The sequence below is a fragment of the Herpailurus yagouaroundi genome, unplaced genomic scaffold (assembly GCF_014898765.1).
Source record: "Herpailurus yagouaroundi ecotype Mexico unplaced genomic scaffold, PumYag 198, whole genome shotgun sequence".
Classification (NCBI taxonomy): Eukaryota; Metazoa; Chordata; class Mammalia; order Carnivora; family Felidae; genus Herpailurus; species Herpailurus yagouaroundi.
The window spans coordinates 12,791,866-12,814,918 of record NW_024412429.1 but is presented as its reverse complement, the minus strand read 5'-3'; the positions used below and the strand labels follow the sequence as shown (position 1 = coordinate 12,814,918).

Sequence of the window (23,053 nt, the reverse complement as noted above, 5' to 3'; positions counted from 1 at the left end):
GCGAGAGAAATTACTTGCCTCCCTGGTAAGTGTGGGCATCACACCATGGCTTCTCAGTTTGCTCCCTCTTTCCTTACTCCTTACCCCTTGGGGGGCTGGAGGCCCCAGACTTTCTCAGGCATAGTAAGAAGGCTCCCGTGGCACCTGAAGCACAGCTGGGGTTTGGGGCCAGCAGCTGGTTTAGATCACATGTGCCATGGAAGGGGCGTGTGCTGTAGGTAATCTGGAAACATAGTATGAAATTCCTCTCTGTTACGTGTTCGATATTCTACGAATCCCCACATTCATTTGATATTCTATCAGTTCCCCATACTTGGCGTAGAATTTTGTCCCTGTTGCTTTGGAATTTTGCTTTAAGGAACGGCACCTTGGGAATGGTGTGCTGTGAACAGTTGAGGGAGCTCCAGGAAGAGGGGAAAGGCATGGTTAGTGACTCAATCTCTTTTCTGCGTCAGGCCTTGTGCTAGGTACTTTCACACGGCTTTGGAAATGAATGCTCCCCCCTACTACGTGAAAAGGACTTTGAAAATCCATATCGTAGCTGAGGATATTGTGAGGCATACAGCTGGGACTGGATCCCGGTGTGTCTGACTTCACATCCTTCCTCCCGGTTCTTTCTTGAGAGGGGGCGGGGTGCAGAGCGTGTGTGTGTTTTACAAGCCAGATGGAATTCTGAAGAGCTGCTCAGCTCTGACAGCTGCTTAAATTATCTGTGATGCCGCATCCCGCCACAAGAGTGGGTGATGGATTGGTGACAGTTCCCATCAGAAGACGCTGGAACCCTCGTTGGTGGAGCACCGCTCACGGTCTTTCCAAAGTGTGAAGTGTGGCCGGAACTTGGATTCTAATCGTTGCTGCTGGGCTAGGAAACATTTAAGAAACCGTTAGGTGGGCGTAAAAACTTAGGTGGAACAGATCGCTTTTCTGTTTGCTTTGACAAAAAAAAAAAAAAAAATGGGGTCTTTTCCACATACCAGAGTTCAGAAAATCTATTTTGACTGAACTCCTGCTGTTCGTATTCATTTTCCATTTGCATTGACTTTTTGCCCTTGAGAATCTCTACTTTTTCATCCCTTATCTCCCTTCCTAGGTTTCTTCTCTCTAGCTGGTGCATATACTCTTTAAGGCCCCTGAGCTTATCTCTTCTTTATTGCCCTTCCTTCCTCAATTACTCAGGACAAAGTTGAACTCAGGCATCAAGTAAATGTTTATTAAGTCATTTTCACTGTTTTCTAAATGACTAGTTTAGAGATGAATTATCATGCCAATTTGTCTCTTCAAGTCGTATTTAGTTTAGTAAGCTTTGTTCAGTTCAAGCTACCGATTTTTTTTTTTTTTTTCTATTATAACGTGACCGGGCCCTCCTGCTTGAGTTTGAATGCCAGCCGGTTATGAATATCTGATTCATGAAACTCTATCAGGAGGCAGATGTGACTGTGAAACTCTTCTCTGCTGTTTGTGTACACGCAGGAAGGATGCTTTGGAGCAGGGTGGTTTTTCTGTCCTTCCGTCCTCAGTGTTGGGTCACTTTCGAGTACACACATACGCCTTCCTGTAGTTTCTTGTCAGTTTACTTTCTGTGATTCATTTACTTATCCAGTTTCTTTTATCTAATACCTTTCCTCTTTAAAGCTAAGAGAGAGAGAGACATTTGCTTGGCAGGGCCAGAGTGGCGGAGGAAATTCCAGTAAGTATCTGTTTACCTTCTCTGTTCCTTGTCACGGTTTTTTCTCCTGTCAGAAGAGAATCTCCTCATGGCTGCAGCAACCAGACACGCTTCTGTTGAGTTTGGAGTCTGAGGGAGCTGTCCATCGAAAGGCCGGGAAGGAGATGGGAACAGAGCTTGGAAGGCCATGAAAGTGTGGTGCGCGAGTTTGGGCTCAGGTTCATCTGCGCCTGGGAGGTGTTGCAGGGTCTCACTGACAGGGTCGGGGTGCATGCTGGAGCTGGGGGTGTGGGGCGGGTTGTTGCAGGAGTCCTGGAGATCCGGGAGGGCCTTGCGCCCAGTGGAGAACTGCCCGGATGTGGGCAGAGCGTAGGGAGGAATGATATAGGACCCTGGCGGTTCAAGCCTGGGTGCCCGTCCTGCAGACAGCACTACAGTGGTGGGGGGAGGACTAGATTTGGAGCGAGCCTAGGGAGGATTGGGGTTTGGGCCTACTGAGGTCTGGGGTGTCGGCAGTCTCTGTGAGAAATGTCTCATGAGCAGTTAGAAGTCTGGAGCTCAAGAGCGAGGTCTTGGCTTGGAGATGCACATTTGGATTCAGCCCCTAGAAATGATGACTAGAAACCCTGTGAAGGAATGGTCTTGTCAAAGAAGAGCATGTGAAGGGAGGGGAATGGCACGGGACACAACCTTGATTTCTACTTAATTTTTGGAGGTAAAGTAAGACCGGGAGACCAAGGAGGTGGCTCCGAAAGGGCTGCCAGGGGCGGGGGTGAGTCTCCCGAATGCCGTGGAGCTGGGTGGGAGGCGAGGGGGAGTTTTTCAACCGCGTTCATCAGATTGTCAGACTGGCAAACTTGTCGAGAGTGACAATGTCTCCTGCTGGCAGGAGTGCTGGGAAGAGGCAGTCTTCCAGCATGGCTGGTGGGAACAGCCGCTGCGGCAAGAGTTCTGGCAGAGTCCATTAAAATTTAAAATGCACGTGGCCTTTGACCCAGCAGTTCCTCTCCTGGGACTTTATCCCATAGAAATAAAAGCAGCTGTATGTAATTTGTTTGTACAAGAATATTTATTGCAGCATTGTTTGTAGTGGCAAAGGACTGGAAAGTGAGTGGATGCTTTCTCAGCAGGGGGATGGTTGGGTAAAATGCGGCCCGTCCGTGCCTTGGGTCTCTGTACCGCCCGGCTTGGACGGATTCCCACGAGAAATGAAGAGGCAGAGAACCATGTATAATATGATCTCGTTTTTGTGGACTGGAAGATCGTAAAAGGCAATCTCGTACGTATGTTAATACTGCTTGGGAGGAGAGAGGTTGGCACTATGGGAGGAGGTGGGTGGGAGATTAAAAAAAAGAACACGCAAACTGCTTACAGAACGTCTCAGATGAAGCGGTGGAAAAGGACTTGTGCGTGTGTACCTGTACAGACAGATGGCGGAAGGGTCCAACCGGGGGGGGGGGGGGGGGTGCGGGGGCGGGGGTCTCAGGGTGTGGAGATGTAGGGTCACTGGTATTTTACTTGTTTTCCCTCATGACTTTCCTGTGTTGGGTGCAAACCACTGCACAGAGGCCATCGCATTTAGAGTTTAGAAATCACTGGAAACCATTCCAGGAGCCCTTGGGAATGGAAACCCCATCTGTCACGGTCAGGAATAGAGATAGTTGGAAGGTAAGTAAAAAAAAAAAGGAGCAGAAAGTAGAGATTTGGGGGGAATACCTCAGGCGGCAAAAGAGAGAAACAAAGAGGTGATTTGAGGGGGCAGGACAGAGGCAAGGCTGACTCGGTGCAGGGTTAAAAGGCAGGTCTGGAAGCATGGAAGGAAATGGGCGCGTTGGAGGTGGAGACGCTGGATTGCAGATGCCCCTGGGGGGGTGGGCTGGACACGTGGCTCATCTCGGTGGGAGCCCAGGCGGGTGGCCTGGGAGGTGAGAACCTCCTGTCTTCGGAGGGGGGCAGGTGGGCCAGTGAAGAGACAGAAGGATTGTGAGGTTTGGAGGACAGAAGTTGAGGGAAGGGGCTCTTAAATAATATGGGGGGCAGGATTATATAGGCTGACTGTCGGGGTCCCCTGAGGTGCTGGGGTGGCTGCGACAAGTTCGGAAGAGCCTCTGTGGGGGATGGTGGAGAATTGGGAACACGGGAGGGAAAAGTAGGCAGCCGCAGAGATTGAAGTTCGAGCTGGGGGTGCTGGTACCCACCTGCCACAATTCAGTGACCGTCGAAGGCATACTGCGGTGGGGGGGGGGGGGCTGGCTAGTCCAGGACCGGGGCTGGAAAGGTGGGAACTCAGAACTTACTTCCAGCAGGGGCGAATACGGCTTGTTCGTGAAAATTGAGGGATCGAGAGGCTTCAGGTTGGTAATGACATCATTGTGGAGAGGGCTGCGAATAAATAGTGTCCAACCTATAGAGCGAGACAAGACAGAGGACCCCTCAGAAAGGGACGGGGGGGGCCAGGACCCTTTGAGGGTGATGGATGGGCCGATGGGACGGAATCCAGGGAGTTGCAGTCCCCAGGGGTCTGGGGTCTTGGGGGCAGAGCAGCAGCTGTGTCACTGTTTGATGCTTCATGTTATCTGCCCTAGGACATTACTGGCATCCTTTTGTCCAAATTCAGCTTAAATTTAAGTTTGCTCTTTAGGATTTCTCATGAAGTCATTGCTTTGGCTTAATTGGCTGAGTTGCTGCCCCTCAACAACAACCACACCCCCTCGGCTCCCTCTTCCTTGATTTGCCTCTAGGTCTGTGTGTCCATATCCGTAGCCACTAGCCGCACGTGCCTGCTGAGCGCTTGAAATGTGGCCAGTGCCACGAAGGTGTGCCGTAAGTGCAAAGCACACACTGGGTTTTGAAAACATAGCATGGGCAGAGAGATGTGAACTACCTCACGAATAAGTGTTTACACGTTAAAATGAGAATAATTTGGATACATCGGGTGGAAGAATATTAAAATTAACCTCACCGGTTTCATTTTATTTATTTTTTACTTTATTTATTTTTTTTGAAAGATTTTATTTTCAAGTAATCTACACCCGACATGGGACTAGAACTCACAACCCCAAGATCCAGAGTAGCATGCTCTGCTGAATGAGCCAGCCAGGTGCCCCCTCTTTTTACCTTTTGAATTATGGTTCCTAGAAAGTGTAAATTACGTGGCTCCCATTTTATGTCAATTGGGTAGCACTGTTCTAGGCCTTCTTTGGCGTAATTTCTCCCTGCTGGATGCCTTTCCACTTTCTGGCCACTTAGCTGTATCTTATCCATGTTTCAGGGGCAACAGTGGTCTCTCTTCTGCCTGTGACACTGTGTGTCTTGTCTCTTATCACTTATTCTTAGCTCACACTGGGAATGTCCCAGGTCTCTGTTTGGTATTTTTATTTGAAATCTGCTTGCATCCATTTCTTATCTCCCTTGCTAGAATCTAAGATTGGCATCGCCTTTACTAGATTGTAATCTTCTTGAGAGCAGGACTGATAAAATGCGTGTAGTTTTGTCTTCACTTCTGGCAACGTGCCTGGTACTGGGTTCTGTCCTTAAGAGAAGCTCAAAAGTTTTTGAATGTATAAATAATAAATTTGCATTCCCACTGGTCTTAACCAAATGCACTTTAAAATCCAAATCTGGGGGCTCCTGGGTGGCTCAGTCGGTTGAGCGTCTGACTTCAGCTCCGGTCATGATCTCACAGTCCATGAGTTCGAGCCCCGCATCAGGCTCTGTGCTGACAGCTCAGAGCCTGGAGCCTGCTTCAGATTCTGCGTCTCCCTCTCTCTCTGCTCCTCCCCTGCTGTGCTCTGTCTGTCTGTCTCTCTCTCTCTCTCAAAAATAAATATTAAAAAAAAATTTTAAATCCAAATCTGTGATATTATAATACTACTTGTGTGTTTTATTTCTTAGACATCACTGAATCATGGGGCAGGTAGGATATTTGAAATTGGACTGGCCTGGCCTTGAATCTAGAAAGATCATCTTTTGCTTTGTGACCTCAGGCCGGTTATTTGATTCTTCCCACCTTAGTGTTTGTAATTGAGATACGGACACTTCCTTGAGGATGAGCCTTAGTGCTGTGCTCAGTAAAAGTTCACTCCTTGCCGCTTTCCCCCTTTTAGAACTGGGAAGGTTTGTTTGGAATGTTGAGACACTTACATGGAACTCTTTCTCCTCTCGCCTGCTGGAAAACTTACTGGTGGTGCCATGTATCTTGGCCCTTGGTAATGTTCTGACTGTGTCTTTGGTAGCTTTGCGGTGATTCTAAAGAACAACCGTGTTTGCCGCTGCTCATTTCTTAATTTATTTAACTTATTTAATTTTGGAGAGAGAGCACGCATGTGAAGGGAAGGGACAGAGAGGGGAAGAGAATCTTTTTTTTTTTTTTAAATATATGAAAGTTATTGTCACATCGGTTTCCATACAACACCCAGTGCTCATCCCAAAAGATGCCCCTCTTCAGTGCCCATCACCCACCCTCCCCTCCCTCCCACCCCCCATCAGCCCTCAGTTTGTTCTCATTTTTTAAGAGTCTCTTATGCTTTGGCTGGGAGAGAGAGAATCTTCAGCAGGCTCTGTGCTCAGTGCGGAGCCCAGCTTAGGGCTCGCTCCCATGACTCTGGGATCATGATCTGAGCCGAGAAATCAAGGACGGTCAACTGACTGAGCTACCCTGGTGCCCCATGCCACTGTTTAGAAGTTAATGAGTGATTAATGGTTCCCTCCTCTCTGCTGGAGTTCTTGAAGAAACACATGTTAGAGCATCCATATTAGTAGGCAATTAATAACTACCTGCTGATTGAATCATGAATGGTAGCCGTAAGGGAAAACATGTGTCCAGAGGACATTTAAAAAAAAAAAAATTTTTTTATGTTTGTTTATTTTTGAGAGTGAGAGAGACTGACCGTGAGTGGGGGAGGGGCAGAGAGAGGGGGAGACACGGAATCTAAAGCAGGCTCCAGGCTCTGAGCCGTGAGCACAGAGCCTGACGTGGGGCTCGAACTCACGAACCGTGAGACCATGACCTGGCCGAAGTTGGCCGCTTAACCCACTGAGCCACCCAGGCGCCCCCCAGAGGACATTTTGAGAGAAAAGTTGTTACAAATGATTCATTGGGTGAATGGTAACATGAAATAAATGAAATTTAAAATTACCTACGCGAAGTTAAATGAAGAAATGAATGAGGAAATGACTTTGTTCACGGGGGAGGGTTGAACACTGTAGGGGTGGGTTGCTGCGGAGATTCCAGCGGGACCCCAGGGCTACCGTTTCTCCCCAAATACGCTCTTGTGTGGTGCACGGGAAAGAACTCGGGACTGGTTGACCTGACTTCTTGCCCATGAGCCTCCTGGCCGGTTGTGGATCTTTGGGAAGTTACTGGATCTTTCTTAGCCTCTGCTTCCTCATTTGCAGGGCAAGAGGGGCCGATCAGGAGAGGCAGCAAGGTGGGGGAGCGTGGCCTGGGAGTCAGGTGGCTTCTCCACACCGGCTTTCCCGCGCCCCGGCTGTGCAGCCCGACCTGCGTTCCCCTGTTCCTTTGATACTTCTCAGGGGTGGGAGTGAAAGGGGGTCCCCTGTTCCTGACAGAGGAGCTCCTAAAGCCTGTGGAAATCAGCTGTGGACCAGTGGGGGATGGAACGTTTGCTGATTTGAGGAATGAAAGGGTGACTCTCCGGGGAACTTCTGAAAATTAATTGGTTAATTTTTTAAAAGGAAGCTCCATGACCAGCATGAGCCCAGCGTGGGGCTTGACCTCACACCTCTGAGGTCAAGACCTGAGCTGAGTTCAAGAGTCAGATGTTCAACCAACTGAGCCACCCAGGTGCCCCGAAAATATTTTTGTTTTAAAATCAGGTGTTTTGAGGTATAATTTGTGTGCCATAAGCATCATCCTTTTTTTTTTTTAACTTAAAAAATTTTAATGGTGGTAAAATACACGTAACAAAACTTCCTATTTTAGTCATTATTGAGCGTAAAGTTCGGTGACACTAATAAGCACATTCACGTTGTTGTGCAACCATCACCACCATCCCTCTCCAGAACTCACTGTATTTTGTTTTTAAATTTAAAAGAAAAGTGTATTTTTGAGACGGAGAGAGAGCTTGAGTGGGGGAAGGGCAGAGGGAGAGGGAGACACAGAATCCACAGCAGGCCCCAGGCTCTGAGCTGTGAGCACAGAGCCTGACATGGGGCTCGAACTCACAAACTGTGAGATCATGACCTGAGCCGAAGTCAGATGCTGAACTGACCCACCCCGGTGCCCCTGAACACATTTCATTTTAAACTGAATCTCTGTACCCATTAGACGTTAACTCCCCATTTCTCTTCCCCTCCCAGCCCCTAGCATCCACCTTCCTACTTTCTGTCTCCGAGTCTCGTGGGTCTAGACACCTCATATAAGTGGAGTCATACAGTTTTTGTCTTTTTGTGACTTGTTCCTTTCACGTAGCATAATGGCCTCAAGGTTCCTCTGTGCTGTATGTAGCATGGGGCAGAATTTTCTTCCTTTTTAGGGCTGGATGACATTCTAGTGTATGGACCTACCAGATCTTGTTCATCCATTCATCCATACATGGACACCTGGATTTTTCTACCTTTTGGCTCTTGTGATAATGCTGCTCTGAGCATGAGTGTGTATACATCTTCGAGATACTGTTTTAGTTCTTTTGGGTGTATACTCAGAAGGGAAATTGCTGCATCATACGGTAGTTCTATTTTTAATTTTTTGAGGAATTGCCGTATTGTTTTCCACAATGACTACCATTTTACTCTTACACCGACAGTGCACAAGGGTTCCAATTTCTCTACAGACTCACCAACACTTGATTTTTTTTTAATAGTAGCTATCCTAATAGGTGTGAGGTGGCTGTGTAACCACACTATTTTTTTTTTAATATTTAGTGTTTTTTTTAATGTTTATTTTTGAGAGAGAGAGCGTTCGTGCATGAGGCAGAGAACGAGGGAGAGAGAGAATCCCAAGTAGGCTCACCGCTATCCGAGCAAAAAGCCTGACAAGGGGCTCAAACCCACGAACCATGAGATCATGACCTGAGCCGAAATCAAGAGTCTGATGCTTAACTGACTGAACCACCCCGACTCCCTGAACCAGACGTGAGATAATACAAACTCGTGGGATCTAAGAAGTATTCTTTGATATCACCCATTCAATTAACCTCATATAAAAAATGAAACAGTTCCTGCTAGGTTCCTGCTAGGTTAAGTGACTTGACCATGTATCTTGTTGTATAACTTGTCCGGGTCAAAGACAGGACTGCAATTCAAGTATCTCCGCTCTCATTGTTGCATGAATGATGCAATCTGGTCACTCATTTATTCCCTCGCTCAAAACACAACACACACCGGTACTGCGTGAGGTGTAGGAGTTGATAAAGGTGGTTCAGATAAAGACCTGTCCCCCCCCCCAACCCTCCCCACCACCCCATCTCTGGCTGCTGCTTCCCCCAAAGCTGCTCAGTGCCGTCTAGCTGTCAGTTGAATGACCAGCTAGTAGAGCCTACAGAATCATGCTGGAGAACTCCGGCTTTTACTTCCCTCCCCTATTGTATTACCAGTTTAGAGGAGCTTAGGAAAACGACCTCACTGGTCTTCACGTAGCTCTCAAACCTTGCGACTTTTCCACCAAATCATTTGAGAAGCTGAGACGAAGGGGAAAGGTATGGGTACGGTGAGCTCTCGAGCAGCAGTTGTAGAAGGCTTGCCGCATGGAAAGGTGATGAAACCGCGTCCGGCTTGCTGTGTGGACCGTGTGCCTATCTGGTTCTTGAAGAGCTGCTTTACGTCATCGCTGATGTATTACACCGATAATGTGATAGATTTTAAACAACCAGGTTCTTAGCAAATGGTTCTTAAACAACCAGGACGCCTGAGCTGTGTTCGCACAGCTCCCGGCTCGGGGTGGGGGGGAACGTGGCTCGGGGCGTTGCGGGAGCCGTCCAGCGTGTGTCCTTGTCAAGTCCCTTGAGTTATGAGAAGTTAAAGCTTGCTGAAGTTAGAGTATGGTTACCGCTTAAATACAGGCTCCTGTTGCAGAATGTTAGAGCTGATGATGGTTTTTAGTAAAGCATTATTACCGGGCTTACTTGTGTCGTGTTCCGGGTTTGGTTTGGGCCGGGATGTGTATGAAGTGGATTCGTTTTCGTGTCCGTCTTAGGTTTCCTCGTTTCTGGCTTCTGTGTCGAAAAGTGGTTTTTCAAACTAGGGCATTGGGAGAGAAGGAGGAACCCGGTTCTGTTCTATTTTTTTTTTTTTCTTTTTTCAGTTTCCTGGCCAATGATTTTACTTCATGTTGAAATCTGCAATCCTTTCCTCTTTGTTCCAGGTGTCTAAATTTGACTTGGACTTACTTCCAGCCACTTCAGGAAGTCGAATTTGGAGGAAAATCTGAGCCGGGTCGGGGGAAAGGGGGCGTGTGCATCTCAGCTATCAGTGCTTCCTGGATCTGGCACCTGACCCTTTAAGCCACATCTCAGCCTGAAGTGAAATCCGAGGTGCCAAACTGCCAAGATGCCGACGCCCGGCGCCCCCCCCCCCGGTGTGCGGCGGCCTTTATGATTTGAAGCAAATGAGTTCTTCAGGAAATTTACATGTTATTAGCCCAGAGACAGCTTTCCCTGTCGTGTTGAGCTGCTTCTGCGCGTTCTGTGAACGGTCTCCAGTGCAGGTTAGAGCCGTAGCACATCTGCGCGTTCTCTGCTGCTCTCGCAGCCGTGCGGTGTGGGGTGACGTCCCCTCCTGAACCCGGCTGCTCACGCGAAATGGTCTTAGGTGGCTGAGCAGAGATGAAGAGATACCGGAAATTGCCTGTAGCAGAAGTTACCCATCATCCCTTGGAGGCTTCTCTGCTGGGGAAGGTTCTTATTTCTGTGTATACTCAGCAGTAATGAGATGTAGCAGAGCCCCTGGCGCACACTGAGTGGGTTTGTGGTTTTGTTCCTCACGTTTCAAAGTCCTGATCATACGAGCAGCCTCGCTTACCTGCTCCCTGAACCACTCGCTGAGCTGCGGATTGTTGGTTTGTACGTGGTGTCTCTCTGGCCCTTGCTTTTCCTCCTCTGAGAAACGAAGACGTGGAAGAAAGTATTCTGCAACGAAGACGTGAGCAGCTTCGTCATCAGTGGCACCATCACCTCGTTGACCTTGTAGGAGCCCGCTGGTGCCAGGGGCTCTGCCAGCGGAGATGGGCTCTGCCATCAACATGTTCTTTAACTCTGAGCGCTCCAGAACGGGTCCCCTCCCGATCTGCAGAGAAGGATATGGGCTTGGAGAAATGAGGAGCTAAGCCCTAAGAGCTGGGTTTTGACCTGGTCTGATTTGGGTCTTGACCTGGTCTGATTCCAAAGCCCTCGATCGCTGGGCTGCCCCATGCTGTTACCTACAGCTTCGTGGTTCTGGAAGAGAACTTCCCGCCGCCTCAGTAGGAGGTTAAGTAATCGAGGAACAAAAGTGGATTCTACATTTGCTTTCTGAGAATTCTTTTTTTTTTTTTTAATTTTATTTTTTATTTCTTAAAATTTACATCCAAATTAGTTAGCATATAGTCCAACAATGATTTCAGGAATAGATTCCTTAGTGCCCCTTTCCCATTTAGCCCATCCCCCTTCCCACAACCCCTCCTGTAACCCTCAGTTTGTTCTCCATATTTATGAGTCTCTTCTGTTTTGTCCCCCTCCCTGTTTTTATATTATTGTTTCCCTTCCCTTATGTTCATTTGTTTTGTCTCTTGAAAGTCCTCATATGAGTGAAGTCATGTGATCTTTGTCTTTCTCTGAGTGACTGACTTCACTTAGCGTGATACCCTCCAGTTCCATCCACGTAGTTGCAAATGGCAAGATTTCATTCTTTTTGATTGCCGAGTAATACTCCATTGTATATATATACCACTTCTTTATCTATTCATCCATCGATGGACATTTGGGCTGTTTCCCTACTTTGGGTATTGTCGATAGTGTTGCTATAAACGTGGGGGTGCATGTGTCCCTTCGAAACAGCACACCTGTATCCCATGGATAAATGCCTCGTAGGGCAATTGCTGGGCTGTAGGATAGTTCTATTTTTAGTTTTTTGAGGAACCTCCATACTGTTTTGCAGAGTGGCTGCACCAGCTCGCATTCCCATGCTTTCTGAGAATTCTAAGCCATCTAGAATAACTGCTTTTCTAACTGTAAGGTTTAAGCACCAATATTTGAACCAGAGATTAGAAGAGCTAACAGAAATGAAACATGACGTAATTTAAAAAATCTTACAGAATTTGCAGACCACAAATTTCCTGGAAGAAGTTGTGCATTTTTTTCTGAGAGTGTCATAAAAACTGGGCTTAGGAATTGTCTTCTGGTGGCAGTTGGGCAAGTTATCTTTGATTATTTTCATAGTTTTGCTTTATAGGAAAAGAAGGTCCTCTTCCTAAATTGTTCTATTTAGGTCTTCAAGGGTGGATCCTGTGCGTTTGCTATTACAGTAGACTGAAACCTATATATAGGGACACTCAAATGTGGTGTGAATCCACGTCTTTAAAAAAAAAAAGCAATTACTGTGTTTGAAAGCCAGGCTATAAAAAGTAAGTGAACTCATAGGAGAGCCAAGATGGGATTTCATTTTACCAAGCAAATGGCCCTGACTTTCTTTTTGCTTTTGTGTCCTGCAGGGGCAGAGTGGAGACTGCACATGTTTCAGAAATAGGATGGTAGTCGTTCATATGTGTCAGCACTTGTCATACGTGGATTAAGAGACCTATCTGGAAGAAGGAAGTGTGCAGACACTCCTCTTGTACTTTGTTAAATGTCATTTTAGTTATCTAGTATCCCACAGAACCTGTTTTTTTTTTTTTAAGGAGTTTATTTAATGTGTACTCCTACCCATCATAATATATATTTTTTAGTGTTTGTTTATTTTGAGAGAGAGAGCACAAGGGGGGGTGGAGGGGGAAGAGAGAGAGAGGGAGACCCAGAATCCAAAGCAGGCTCCAGGCTCCAGGCTCCAGGCTCCGAACTGTCAGCACAGAGCCGACGCGGGGTGGGAACTCACGAACTGCAAGATCATGACCTGAGCCGAAGTCAGGTGCTTAACCAACTGAGCCACCCAGGCTCCCCCGTAATATTTTTTAAAATATTTTTTAATATTTTATTTATTTATTTTTTTTATTTATTTTTTTTTTTCAACGTTTATTTATTTTTGGGACAGAGAGAGACAGAGCATGAACGGGGGAGGGGCAGAGAGAGAGGGAGACACAGAATTGGAAACAGGCTCCAGGCTCCGAGCCATCAGCCCAGAGCCTGACGCAGGGCTCGAACTCATGGACCGCAAGATCGTGACCTGGCTGAAGTCGGACGCTTAACCGACTGCGCCACCCAGGCGCCCCATATTTTATTTATTTTTGAGAGAGAGAGAGAGAATGAATGAATGAATCAATCAATCAATCAGTCAATCCCAAGCAGGCTCCACGCCAGTAGCCTGGAGCCCAGTGCAGGGCTCGAACCCATGAACCGTGAGATCATGACCTGAGCCGAAACCCAAGAGTGAAACGCCCAACTGACTGAGCCACCCGGGTGCCCCTAAAAAATGTATTTTCAATCCACATACACGAACGCTGTGAGCACTTTCCCTCCCCTTCTCTCACTGCTCCCCCCATTGCCAAAGAACAGAAGGGAAGGAAAAAGAACCTTCTGAAAAGTACTTAGATCTTTTGGTATTGAGTGGCTGGATGCAAGCCTCTTGCGATTCTGAGACCTCAGAACCCTGAACGTTAATTGGTCTCTATACATTTCTTCGTAGTCCTGTCTCAGAAATGCAGTAGGCTGCTTTAACCATTCTGCCTTCTCAGAGGTGCCGTGTAACCCTGCTGGAGGCCTGATAATGACAGGTTGGTTTCTCTGTGGAAACACAAAACAGCTTCCATCCAGACATTTTGCTTTGTCTTCTGAAAGTGCTGCATGGCTTTGGTTAGATACTGGATAAAAAAGGACTTCTAATGGGGGGAATATTTAAGACCCGGGAAAGCTGTCACGTCATGAAATGCTAACCAGTATTCCCCTTAGGGAACAGATTCAGAATTTCACATGATAACAATCTTTGTTTACTCCTCAGCAAATACAAATGATCCTGGCATCATCTCTGACGTGCTTTCCCCAAGTTCTTCCCAAGGTTCCCATTAAGAACCATCCTTTTGCAATGGGAATTCAGAGTTCCTCACTCCCCGCCCCCCCCATCCCCCATCACCATGGGGGTAGCATGTTTTCATGGTAAGCAGTTACTTTTCTTTGCCAGACTCACTGTGGTCACTCGTCGCGTTCTGAAGGGAATAGACCATTGCAGAACACTCAGTGGGGAGTGGAAATGTTTTTGTAACAAAGAGGCTGCACGCTAGAGGTGGACGTAGTCAAGCAGGGCCTGGCAGACTCAGAGGGGCTGACTCATCCGTGACTCACATGACAGCCTGTGTGGCCCTGTGGCCCTGGTGCCAGCCTCTGTGAGTAGAGAGGCGGTGTCTCGGCTCTCCCATGAGAACTTCAAAGTTGAAATAATCTGACTCTGATTTTGGCTTCGTCCAAATGTGGGCTCACCCTTTGTTAGGGACTTGGTGAGAAGCTATAGAAACTCACACACACTCCTTGGCTTTGGCAGCCTGTGTGATTTAGGAGAGACTGGAGCCCCTGGTTTCGCACACCGTGAAAGCGTACGACAGAGCAGTGGGCTGGGAAGAGAGAAACTTGATGAGACACCAGTTGTTACCGTGCTGATCTTTCCTCTACTTACTGGGAATGCCACGTTTATCATATTCCAAATTTCCGTGTAACTTGTATCTCTTTCTGGACTCTGATGGTTTGCTACTAAACAGAAATATTCAAAATTACCATAACTTTACAGGATATTTTGCATTGCATGGGGCAGATACTCCCTTGTTGATGTATATGTATATTTTTCTCAGAATACTTCCTCTTGGCTACTCTACAAAGTTATTCTTCTAGATCCACTTTATTTATTTATTTATTTATTTATTTATTTAATGTTTATTTTTGACAGAGAGAGAGAGACAGAGCATGAGTGGGGAAGGGGCAGAGAGAGAGACACACACAGAATCTGAAACAGGCTCCAGGCTCTGAGCTGTCAGCACAGAGCCCGACGTGGGGCTCGAACTCACAGACCGCGAGATCATGACCTGAGCCGAAGTCAGATGCTCAACCGACTGAGCCACCCAGGCACCCCTAGATCCACTTTAGAAGCAGCCTATCACATTGTTCTAAAAATCAATTTGGGATTGCAGTGAATGTGTGCTAATTTAAGGAGAACTGACCTGTTGATTTGAATCTTTCTATCAAGGAATGTAGAATATTTCAGTGGGGTTTTTTTTTTTTTAGGTCTTTTTATGCCTTTCAGTAAAAGTTTTATAGTTTTTAAATATAAATATACGTTGTTACTCTCTTCCTAGGTTTTTTTTTTTTTTTTTTTTTTTTTTAGTAATTTTTGCAGGTGTTAAAGGATTTTTCACTCAGTTTTTAAGTGGTTTTATCACTAACGTGTAGAAGCCTACTCACTTTGTATATTCATTATATGGTCCCCTTACTGAACTTGGTTAATAATTCCAGCAGATTTTCAGTTGACTGTCTTTGATTTTCTAAGTTGATATTCTGTCCATTAAAGGAGGAACAATATTCATTCCTCATTTCTTGTTTTTGTTTTTTTTTTTTTTTAATTTATTTTTGACAGAGACAGAACAGGGGAGGGGCAGAGAGTGAGGGAGAGAGGGATTGAAGCAGGCTCTGTGCTGACGACTGACTCAGCCACCCAAGCGGCCCCCTCATTTCTTGATTATTGCATTAGGATTCCTGAAATGGTAAGCTTTCCAGCTTTTTCTGTGTACTCAGAAACTTTGTGAAATAGGGATTTGCTGTTCTTTGTAAGTTTCGTAGTTTGTCACCCATAGAAACAGGTAGGCTTGAAATGGTTTCCATATTACTTTCTCATAACTTTCCTTTTATTTTCTTTTTATTATTTCTTAAACTTCTTTTTAATGTTTATTTATTTTGAGAGAGAGAGAGACAGACAGGTTGTAAGTGGGGGAGGGACAGAGAGAGGGAGACCCAGAATCCGAAGCAGGCTCCAGGCTCCTAGCTGTCAGCACAGAGCCTGATGCGGGGATCGAACCCACAAACCGTGAGATCATGACCTGAGCTGAAGTTGGATGCTTAACTGACCGAGCCACCCAGGCACCCCCTTTTTATTTTATTTTAGAGAATGTGAGTGAGGGGGAGAGGAGGAGAGGGGGAGGGAGGGAGGGAGAGAGAGAGAGAGAGAGAACCTTAAGCAGTCTTCCCACCCCTTGTGGAGCCTGACACAGGGCTTGATCCCATGACCTTGGGATCATGACCTGAGCAGAAACCAAGAGTTGGATGTTCAACAGACTGAGCCACCCAGGCACTCCACTTCATGATAACTTTCTGAAAGCGTGACAGCTGGCAGCTGGAGGGATGATCAAGCATGAGAGGTGAGGTAGGGAGATTGGCTGGAATCCCCAAAGAAAGAGGATGAGCCCCTGGTACAAGACCACCCTTGAATATCCTTATTTCTGGTAAAAAGGAAAACACTTCATTCCTCAGATATCTCACAGCCAAGTTGTGATGAATCTTAGGGCCTTTTTCCTGGAAAACAAGGGAAGTGGCTTAGGGTGTCAGCGTTAAAACCGAACTTCCTTCTTGTGGTAAACTTGGTTTTGGAAGTCTTGTGATGGCTGCTTACGTTTTGTTACTGTGACCTGGAGGTTGAGAAGGTTGAGAAGGTTGAGAAGCAGCACCAGCTGAGGATCCGACCACGGCTGGTTGCGAGAAGGAGTTAGCTGCCGATCTCTGCTTTTATTCCGCTTCCAGATCGCAAGCCTCCTGGTCCTGTTCACCCCACTGCTGAGGGGCTGTCTGCTCAGGTGTTTGGTCCCACTGCGGGGGAATGCTCACCACCCCTTGTGTGCTTGTGGAAGACTGTTTTTTGCTAATTTCCCTCACTTCTGTGCAGTAAATCTTGGAAGAAAGCTATTTTCCTATAAGGGGGGACATTAGATTTCGGATTCTGTTGTTCGCTATTAGTAACTTTTGGTAAGTGCCCTGCCCTGAGCTTATGGCTCGACAAGGAAGCATCTGTGGTTCCAGATAATGAGATTAAGCCTCTCATTTTAGGGAGCTGACTGTGTTTAGATTAAGATCTTTACTGTCTCTTGCTAGAACACCTGAGGAATAACAGGTAAGAAAGTTTCTCGCACGGTAATGGCGCCTTAATAGCCATAAAATTGTAAATTTGAGAATGCGTTCATGGATTTGGTAAAATGAGCTCCCATGAGGGTCTTTGTCCTCCCTGACCATTATTATGTTTTTTGTTACGTGTGGATGAGAATTTTCATGAAATGCCACCCACTTGGTATTCACAGGATACCTTCTAACACATTTAACTCTTTGACCAGTGTGCCGAAAATCCCAGTGTGAATGTGCACTTTCATAAATACTTCTCCTTGCTAATTAAATTAGCTGATTAAAAGTGTGACTTAATTGTCCCGTTATTTTGTTTTTGTAAGGCTAAATATATATATGCATCTGTATGTGTTAGGTATCAGAGTTAGTCTAGTCAAATCCAAGCGAGCCTTTGTAAGTGATTGAGTCACTATTGCTGATATTTTTTTAAGTAGGCTCTGTGCCCAATGTGGGGCTTGAACTCACGACCCCAGGATCAAGGGTTGCATGGTTTACCGACTGAGCCAGCCAGGCGCCCCTGTTGCTGATACCGTAAATAATTTTTTCTTATTTTATAGTTTGTCCCCAGCTTTTTTTTTTTTAATTTTTTAAAATATTTATTTTTGAGAGAGAGCACAAGCAGGGGAGGAACAAGAGAGAGGGAGACGCAGAGTCTGAAGCAGGCTCCAGGCTCCTAGCTGTCAGCACAGAGCCCAATGGCGGGGCTCGAACTCATGAACCGTGAGATCATGACCTGAGCTGAAGTCAGACACTTAACTGACTGAGCCACCCAGGTGCCCCAGTTTTTTTTTTTTTTCCATAAAGATTATTTTAAGTAATCTCTACAGCCAATGTGGAGCTTGAATTTATAATCCTGAGATCACTGACTGAGCCAGCCAGGCAACCTTCCAGGTTTTTTTGTTTTTTTTTTTTCCTCTTTTTTTAGTTTTCTCAGATTATAAGAAAAGGCGGTTCATCTGGGTATTGTGACTTTCATGTAAAACTGAACAGACTGCTAATCCTGTATTCAAATAAAAGGAACTAAATGTATCAGATTTCTGGGTCATTGACTTAATGATTAAAACATAATATTACTGGGGCTCCTGGGTGGCTCAGTCAGTTAAACGTCTGACTCCTGGTTTTGGCTCAGATGACGTCTCACGGTTTCGTGGGTTCAAGCCCTGCATTGGGCTGTGCTGATAGCACAGAGCCTGCTTGGGATTCTCTGTCTCTCCCCCTCTCTCTCTCTGTCCCTCCCCCACTTGCACTGTCTCTCTCAAAAATAAACTTAAAAAAATTAAAAAAAAACCCTCCATAGCATTACTCATTTCAATGATCTTACTCACTTTTCTCGCTTAGGGGTAGAATCGAGAATAAAGAAAACTCCTAGGACTGAATATCATGTTGTATCTTGAATTTGAGGGATCTATGAAAAGTTGCTTAAATTCATATTTGGAAGGTGTCTAGAGTGAACCCAGGGGCAATTCATTGAGGTAGAAAATTCACTGTTCCCATAAATGCCAGGGGAGATAGACGAGCCTCTCAAAATACCAAATGTACTTCTTCATTGCATATAGAAAAGAAAATGCTTAATTTTGCACATTTGTTGGAAAGTTTGCACCAGTGCGAGAAGGGAAATTGTTTAGGTTGAAGAGGATAAGCCGTTTTCCCAGAATGGTTTCTTTACTGTTTCTGTGTGTTTGCTTCTTGTACACGCACATGTCTTCAGCCTGTGGGAACCTGTCGTTCTGTGAACAACAATTACAGCTGAGAAAGATGAGTGGTGGCCCTTTCCCTACCACCCACTCACCATGCGGTGCATGGAGTGGACCACTCGGTGGGTTTACATTTGAAAAATACAGATGCTGCTAGGAATCTGTGTCCTGTGTGGTATTAATCATTAAATCCCTGTCCACACAGAGGCAAAATTAAATAGAGAATTGAGGCATCTCCAAAATAATTCAGGGAAAATTCTCTGAGGGCAATTAGGGTTTGTTTTCTTCATCCTGTTCTTTTGTACTCTGTGCCTCTTGAGGATGCAGGCGACATTTTTTTTTTGTTGGTACAGTGTACTTTATTGATGGTACATGACAAGGTAGGGCTCCCCAAGCCCCTCTCCTTCTTCAAGGGGTTTGGGATGGGAACTGTGTGAAGATCGGGAGATTCTCAGTGTGTTGGGGGAAGGGGGACAAGACTCCTCAGTAGCTGAGGGCCTCTCTCTCCCTCCTGCCGTCGCTGGGGCTAGTGGTCCAGGGGGCTCTTAGAGGCAGTGTGGACCATAAGGTCCACCACGTGGTTGCTATAGCCAAATTCACTGTTACAGCAGGAAATGAACTTGATAAAGTGGTCATTGAGGGCAATGCCAGCCCCAGCATTGAAGGTGGAAGAGTGGGTGTCACCGTTAAAGTTGCAGGAGACAACGTGGTCCTCAGTGTAGCCCAGGATGTCCTTAAGGGGGCCCTCCTATGCCTGCTTCACCACCTTCTTAATGCCATCATATTTCACACCTTTGTCTAGGCAGTAGGTCAGATCCGTGTCTGACCTTTTGGGGGTGGGGACATGGAAGGCCATGCCAGTGAGCTTCCCATTCGGCTTGGGGGTGACCTTGCCTATAGCCTTGTCACTGCCAGTAGGAGCAGGGATGATGTTCTGGGCAGCTCCTCGGCCATCATGTCACAGCTTCCCAGAGGGGCCGTCCACGGTCTTCTGGGTGGCAGTTGATGGTGTGGACTGTGGCTGTGAGTCCATCCACAATGCCAAGGTTGTCATAGGTGACCTTGGCCGGAGGGGCCAAGCAATTGGTGGTACAGGAGGGATTACCGACAATGTTGAGGAAGTTACCATAGTTCTCCTGGTTCACACCCATCACAAACATTGGGCATTCGCAGAAGGGGCGGAGATGATGATCCTCTTGACCCTACTCTTCAAGTGAGCCCTAGCCTTCTCCCTGGTGGCAAAGACCTCCATGGACTCCACAACCCAGCACTGGCATCACCCCTTTTGATGTTGGTGGGATCTTGTTCCTGGGAGATGAAGATGGGCTTTCCATTGATGACAAGTTTCCCCATTCTCAGCCTTGACTATACCATTGAATTTTCTGTGGATGGAATCATATTGGAACATGTAGACCCTATAACAGAGGTCAGTGAAGGGGTCTCTGACAGTTACAGTATCTACTTTGCCAGCGTTAAAAGCAGCCCTGGTGACCAGATGCCAAATATGGCCAAATCCATTTACTCCGACCTTCACCATCATGTCTTGGGGACATGGCTGGCACTGCCCCAGAAGATGCAGCTGTCTGTCAAATGGGGAGGAGTAGAGACCCAGGAGACTTTTTTTTTTTTTAAATATTTTTGCTGTATATAGACTAAAATAATTTTGGTCTAATATTTTCTGTCTATAAATAGACAACAGCTATGTGTTAACTTATTATAGTTTGAGATTCCAGGACCATAGCTCATTTGCGTTTTCTTTTTTTTAATTTTTTTTTTTTTCAATGTTTATTTATTTTTGGGACAGAGAGAGACAGAGCATGAACGGGCGAGGGGCAGAGAGAGAGGGAGACACAGAATCAGAAACAGGCTCCAGGCTCTGAGCCATCAGCCCAGAGCCTGACGCGGGGCTCGAACCCACGGACCGCGAGATCGTGACCTGGCTGAAGTCGGACGCTTAACCGACTGCGCCACCCAGGCGCCCCATCATTTGCGTTTTCTATCTTTGTTGGCTATGATGGTGCCTTCCATATGTGACTGCTGTGTTGTACATTAAACATGTCTGGTCAAACTGGTTTTGATTTTCCTTGTTCTCAGGTCTTATGTTTTTCTTTCTGGATGTTGGAAATACGTTAATACAGCTGGGTCCCATTTTGTGTACTTGCATATTTATTGCCATAATGATGGCCTTGGAACCTCTGCATCCTTGCCTCAGCCCTTTTGGAAGGTAGCCCTGAGAGACTAAGTTTTGTGTTGTTACCACTGGGCCACTTCTGTGGTCTTTTAGGAGCCATGGCTAAGTTTTATACTCTTGATTCCTGGAGGGCAGCTGGCTTCTTTCTCCCAGGCAGCAATGAAAAAGATTAATCTTATGCTTTTGAGCAATATTATTTATGGTCTATAATATCTTTGGTTTAAAAATATCTATTTTATGATATTCCCTAATCTTATAATTGGTATAGCCCTTTGGTTCTGAAATCCAGAGTAGAAACAAAGCAAGTGTTTTATGTTTAAAAATAACAAAGAAGTTTTAGAAAGACTTAGCTTCTTATTTAATATTTTTTTAATGCTTATTTATTTTTGAGAGAGAGAGACCAAGTGCGAGCAGGGGAGGGGCAGAGAGAGACACATAATCCGAAGCAGGCTCCAGGATCTGAGCTGTCAGCACAGAGACTGATGCAGGGCTCGAAGCCATGAACCACGAGATCCTGACCTGAGCCGAAGTTGGATGCTCAACTGACTGAGTCACCCAGGCAACCCGACTTCTTTTCTTATTTAAAAGAGAAATATGCCAGATACGAATTACACTCAGAACAAGAAATTTTGCCCAAGAGATAGTTCTCATGTGCATCTTTCTTAGAGCAGCTCTGTTTCCTTGAACACTCTTGTCTCTTTTCCTTGAAGTATCTGCTGCCATTGGCTTCTAGCCTAGCCCCTTTCTCTTGGCTTTCTTCTTTCTTTGCTCATCATTCGTTTCCTGTTGCCCTTTAGATTCTCTTCCCACTGTCAGGAGATGATGTTCTCTTTAGGGAACCATCCTGGGTCCTCTTTATCCTCTTAAGATAATGCTGTGTTTGCCCCTGCCTTCAACTACCATTCATACATGCCCATTTCTGCCCAGTTAATACACCTCTAGTTGGAACCTCTTTTGTGAGTCCAGAGTTGTTAGCTTCCAATTGGACATTTTCATTTGGATGTTTGCTGTATTCTTGCAACTGAGTGAATCAAAAAAAATGAAAGAAGCTTTTACCAGTTGCTTCTTCATGGAGCTTTTGGCTCAAAGCATATGACAGTCTGTGTGTCCCATGTTTGAATCCTGGCTAGGTTAGTTAACCAATTTTTCCTGCCTTATTGCATTGGCTAGTACCTCCAAGACAATGTTCGTTTGCTCCTGGTCTTAGGTAGGAAATACTCGGTCTTCACCATTTTAAATATAATGTTAGTTGTAAATGTTTTTATAGATACGCTTTTATATGAAGATTTTAAGTTTAGAACAAAGTTTAGAACATTTTTATTAGCTAATTGTAAATATTTTTATTTATTTTATTTTTATTAATTTTTAATGTTTATTTTTGAGAGAGAGAGAGAGAGACAGACGGAGGGAGAGGGCACGAACAGGGGAGGGGCATAGAGAGATGGAGACAGAGGATCCAAGGAGGCTCCACACTGTCAGGGCAGAACCTGATGTAGGGCTCAAACTCACGAAGCCTGAGATCTTGAACTGAGCTGAAGTTGGGTGCTTAACTGACTGAGCCACCCAGATGCCCCTAATTATAAATATTTTTAATGTTTAGAGGATCCTTACTGAAAATAAGCAAAATAAAAGTCCATCTTAAATAAATATTTTTTAAAAAATTGTGTCTTATTTATTTATTTATTAAAAATGTTATTTTGAGAGAAAGAGAATGCACATGATGAGACTAGCAGAGAGAGAGAGGGAGAGAGAGAGAGAATCTCAAGCAGGTTCTGTGCTCAGCATGGAGCCGGACATAGGGCTTGATTTCACAACTGTGAGATCATGACGTGGGCCAAAATCAAGAATTGGGCACTTAACTGACTGAGCCACCCAGGTGCCCCTATTTACTTGTTTTTTAAAGTAATCTGTACACCCAACACGGGCCTCAAACTCATGACCCTGAAATCAAGAGTTAGATGTTCTACCAGCTAAGCCAGTGGGGTGCCTCTACGTTAAGTAAATTTAGGGAAATATAAAATTTTAAGTCAGTGAAACTTGAAGGGGTCAAAGAAACTTTCATAGCTGAAGACAAAAAGTAGAGATCTGGTTTGGAGGAAATGAGCCTATTATTTTGTTTAATCATGGTAGGTACTAATTTCTCATTTGCTGGATGGGTATGTAAATGGTAATTTAATTCTCTAACTTTTTATTTTTGGCATTAAACCTTATTTTCCTGTGTTTAAATAAATCAGACTCAGAATAATTTTGGAGTTTTGCAGATACCCTG

General features: G+C 45.6%; 1 protein-coding gene and 1 pseudogene across 3 annotated transcripts in view; one reads left to right on the top strand and one right to left on the bottom strand.

Annotated features, from left to right (window-relative positions):
• The window catches only part of TIAM2 (TIAM Rac1 associated GEF 2), a 224,362-nt gene that overhangs the window by 19,079 nt on the left and 182,230 nt on the right, over positions 1 to 23,053 (top strand). For 2 of the 3 annotated variants that reach the window (XM_040448806.1, XM_040448799.1), the window contains exon 1: positions 15,377 to 15,497. The exons of the other annotated variant lie outside the window; for it this stretch is intronic. The gene's annotated coding sequence lies outside the window, so the exon portion shown is untranslated. Of the gene's footprint in view, positions 1 to 15,376; positions 15,498 to 23,053 lie in introns of those variants that run through there. 3 annotated transcript variants of the gene reach the window in all.
• Positions 18,942 to 20,344, bottom strand: LOC121013280 (glyceraldehyde-3-phosphate dehydrogenase-like; annotated as a pseudogene).